General features: G+C 43.4%; 1 pseudogene; it reads left to right on the forward strand.

Moving 5' to 3' along the window:
- The first annotated feature begins 310 nt into the window (after positions 1–310).
- On the forward strand, positions 311–3,312 carry LOC113610962 (rho GTPase-activating protein 12 pseudogene; annotated as a pseudogene).
- The last annotated feature ends 1,410 nt before the right edge of the window (positions 3,313–4,722 follow it).

The following is a 4,722-nucleotide window of genomic DNA, read 5'->3' on the forward strand; positions in this document are numbered from 1 at the left end:
TGCAGTTAGATACCTAATAGGCTCCTCAAATTTAAAAGATCCCAAACTCATTTGAGGATTTCCCCCATCCCTGAACCTGTGCCACTCTCATTTTTCCCCATCTCAAAAGACGTCACCCCGATTAACCTAGTTGCTCAGGCTGAGACACTAGGAGTCATCCTTGACCCTCTCTCACACTCCATGTCCAAATCATCAGCACAGCTTACTCGCTTTAACTCGCTTTGCCTTTAAAATGGATGCTGATGGGGATGCGCCAGCCCAGCTGCAAGCGAGTGAGCGCCCTTCGGGGTCGTCTGGGCTTCCCGCTGCCATGGCCGAGCAGTCAGGAGGGAGCCGGCCCCCGCGAGGCCACCGGGGCCTCGGTTTAAATGTAAGACTGGGGGCTTCCCTGGTGGCGCAGTGGTTGAGAGTCCGTCTGCCGATGCAGGGAACACGGGTTCGTGCCCCGGTCCGGGAAGATCCCACATGCCGCGGAGCGGCTGGGCCTGTGAGCCATGGCCGCTGAGCCTGCGCGTCCGGAGCCTGTGCTCCGCAACGGGAGAGGCCACAACAGTGAGAGGCCCGCATACCAAAAAAAAAAAAAAAAAATGTTAAGACTGGATGTTTAGTTCTCCTTCTAAGCCATATGGTTCCAACAAGCTACAGAGTCATAATGTGGCAAAGTATCCTTTTAGAGAGGTGAATATTACGGAAAGAAAACGGCTGACAGAGGTGGGAAGATTGTTCCAGGGCATGTGTATATTGAAGTACAGTATGATTAAGAATACAAAGCGGGGCTTCCCTGGTGGCACAGTGGTTGAGAGTCCACCTGCCAATGCAGGGGACACGGGTTTGTGCCCCGGTCCGGGAAGATCCCACATGCGGCGGAGCGGCTGGGCCTGTGAGCCGTGGCCGCTGAGCCTGCGCGTCCGGAGCCTGTGCTCCGCAACGGGAGAGGCCACAACAGTGAGAGGCCCGCATGCTGCAAAAAAAAAAAAAAAAAAAAAAACAACGAAGCGAAGGACAGAAAGGTCATGATAAAACAAGGTGAGCAATACATCCTGGTGAAGAAGACCAGCGATGCCTGGTTGCAGGTCAAGCTGGACGAGAACTCCAAAGCGTTTTATGTGCCTGCCCAGTACGTGAGGGAGGTCGGCCACAGAGGCCTGATGCCGCCTGTGCAACAGGCAGCGGGGCTGCCGCATCATTCTGTGAAAACGATGCAGAGTCTCCACCTTCAGAGGTCAGCAGAAAATGTGAACAAATTGCCTGAGCTTTCAAGTTTTGGAAAGCCATCGCCGTCTGTTCAAGGAACAGGTCTTATTCGTGATGCCAATCAGAATTTTGGACCCAATTATATTCCAGGTCAGACTGTCAACCTCAGCCTGAACCTGACCCATAATAATGGAAAGTTCAACAGTGACTCACATTCTCCCAAAGTTTCTGGCCAGAATAGGACACGTTTATTTGGTCACTTTCCCGGTCCAGAGTTCTTGGACGTAGAGAAAGGTGGCTTCTCCCAGGAACAGTCTTGTGATTCAGCAGGAGAAGGCTCGGAACGGATATATCAAGATTCAGAGTCTGGTGATGAGCTTAGCAGCAGCTCCACTGAGCAGATAAGGACGACAACACCTCCAAATCAAGGGCGGCCAGATTCTCCTGTCTACGTTAACCTGCAAGAACTGAAAATATCCCACTCGTCTCTCCCCCCCGAGCCCTGGAAGCCCAGCAATTCAGATTAATGGAGAATGGGAACCTCATAAAGATAGTTCAGGGCATTGTTATCACTATAACAGAGGAACACAGGAAAGAACTCAGAAACCCCCTCGTTGGACTCAAGATACAAACATAAGCAAAGGAGATTCCCAAAGTCCAGGAGATCAAGAGTGGCTCAAGCATGTTGATGATCAAGGTAGACAATATTACTACAGTGCAGATGGATCTCGGTCAGAATGGGAGTTGCCAAAGTATAATGCCTCATCTCAGCAGCAAAGAGAAATTATTAAAAGTAGGAGTCTGGACAGGCGGCTGCAAGAACCAATAGTGTTAAAGCGGAGACATAGCACCATTGTGTTGGACACCAATGACAAGGAATCTCCAACTGCCTCAAAACCCTGCTACTCTGAAAATGAGTCTTCTCCCTCTTCACCAAAGAGCCAAGATACAGACAGCAGTCCAAAGGGTCAAGAGAAATATGGATTATTAAATGTAACAAAAGTTACTGCAAATGGGAAAAAGGTTCGAAAGAACTAGTTGTCTTCTTGGGCCGTGTTGCAGGGTTCATCTTTACTGTTTACCAAAACTCAAGGAAGTAGCACAAGCTGGTTTGGGAGTAATCAGTCCAAACCAGAGTGCACGGTGGACCTTAAGGGGGCGATGATTGAGATTCAAAGGATAAATCCAGCAAAAAGAATGTATTTGAGCTGAAAACCCGTCAAGGAACAGAAGTGCTGATTCAGTTTGATAATGACGCTGTTATCAATGAGTGGTTTAAAGTTCTTAGTAGCACTATCAGTAATCAGACAGTAGAACCCGATGAAGCAATTGAGGAAGATATATCAGATTCACCAGGAATAGAAAAGCACGATCAAGGAAAGGACCATAAGGATCTGAAGAAATTGCGTTCCACAAAAGTATCTAGCAGAGATTCTTCAGAACAGAAAAAAAAACAAGAACAACTTAAGGAAGTGTCTTACACGACGCCCCACTTTGCAAGCTGTTCGTGAAAAAGGTTATATTAAAGATCAGGTATTTGGAACCAATCTTGCTAATCTGTGTCAGAGAGAGAATGGCACAGTGCCAAAATTTGTGAAATTGTGCCCTGAACATGTTGAACAATATGGGTTGGATGTTGATGGGATTTACAGAGTTAGTGGCAACTTTGCAGTGATCCAGAAGCTGAGGTTTGCAGTCAACCATGATGAGAAATTGGACTTGAAGGATAGTAAATGGGAAGATATTCATGTCATCACTGGAGCACTGAAAATGCTTTTTCGAGAATTACCAGAACCTCTCCTTACATTTGATCATTTTAATGATTTTGTTAATGCAGTTAAACAAGAACCAAGACGGCATGTCTCTGCTGTGAAGGATCTAATCAAACAGTTGCCAAAGCCAAATCAGGACACAATGCAGACTCTGTTTAGACATCTCAAAAGAGTTATAGAAAACGGAGAAGAAACCAGAATGACGTATCAGAGTATAGCAATTGTGTCTGGTCCCACTCTGTTAAAGCCAGAGAAAGAGACTGGTAACATAGCAGTTTATACCGTCTACCAGAATCAGATGGTAGAGTTAATTCTTCTCGAGATAAATTCCATCTTCAGACGTTGACTCTTACTGAAGACAACCTGTGGAATAGAAGCCAGATTTCATCAGATTCCAAGTCCTTATACCTGATGTATTTTATGTTTGGACCAAGCAGTGACTCTTTGATTTTGCACTTTTCTGAGGGACCGGAAGGGAATGGGGGAGTCCAGATGTGTGATAGGCCCTCATATTTGCTGCTCTGTTGCAAGTTGATAGAATTGTGTGTACGTTTGAATTAATTTTATCCTGAATGTTTGCACTTCATACTCTGAATTCCAGTAAAAATCAAAACTTGCGATTCTAACCAGTCATATACACTGGATAATTTGGTAAGAATACTACATTTTTTCTCCTCAAACTGGATAATGTAGAATTTCTTCTTATGATTCAATAGGTGCATCACTTTATAAAACAATACTTACTATCAGTTATTTTGAAAATGCTCCTGGGCATTTTAAACAAAATGAAGTATATCTGTTTTGAAACCTGTGTATTCTTTTTTCAGGGTTTCTTGCATACAGTGGCATCCTGACTGCTAGGACCCATTATAACCCAGATGCGATCCCTTGATGAAGGCTTGCTGTCTTCACGGAGTAGCACAGCAGCACACTAATAGTACTTAAAACATTGTAATATACCGGACTTTAATTTAGCATAAGCCGGTTCAGGGTATTTTGGGGCTGTCTGTGCTACACTGACTTGTAGCTAACAATGCTAATTCTATCTAGTGCCATACTGAGTTCTTGGTATGACCCTGTGGAAACCAACGTTATTTGTTGTAAATACAGGCTAAAGACTCACTGTCCTTTAGCTTATGTATATAATCGTGCTATATAGTCTCAGAGCGCATTCTAACCCCTCATTTCTAATCACGATATTGGTCATTCTTTTCTGTGAATATCAGGTTTCCTCCAGAAGTAGCCCGTTATTTAAGAAAGTTAACTGTGTGCACTTTTAGATTTTAATTACATTTACAGGCAAATCACTGTCATGCAAATGGTACTGGAAAAATGCTGAATAGACTTGCTAAATGGTAAATGCACTACAAGAGGAACCTTTTAGATTATTTAATATGTACAGAATACATTAGAAAAAATTTATTACAGAATTCTAACTCTGCAATACGAATAGTGGAAACCCATGTGTAAATTAGATGGATGTCAGATCGAAAATGACTGTTAAATTTGAGAATTTCTTTTTACACTACTATTGTAGATTGGTTTGTATAATAAAACAGGGTTTGGAAAGTTTTGTTACAGAGAGCATGGTCTGCTGAAGACTTTTTTAAATGTATTTTTCTAGATTAACTGCTGTATATGAAATGTCTAATCTGAATAAAGAAAACTATAAGAGGTTTAGAGATTTTTCCATTGGAAATGTGCATTTTGGTTTTTAATTTTGGTGGGGTTTTTTTTGCATTTACTGGCACACTCT

This window comes from Aethalodelphis obliquidens, unplaced genomic scaffold (genome assembly GCF_003676395.1).
Source record: "Aethalodelphis obliquidens isolate GAN/ISIS:26980383/991018 unplaced genomic scaffold, ASM367639v1 scaffold66, whole genome shotgun sequence".
NCBI classification, from domain to species: Eukaryota; Metazoa; Chordata; class Mammalia; order Artiodactyla; family Delphinidae; genus Aethalodelphis; species Aethalodelphis obliquidens.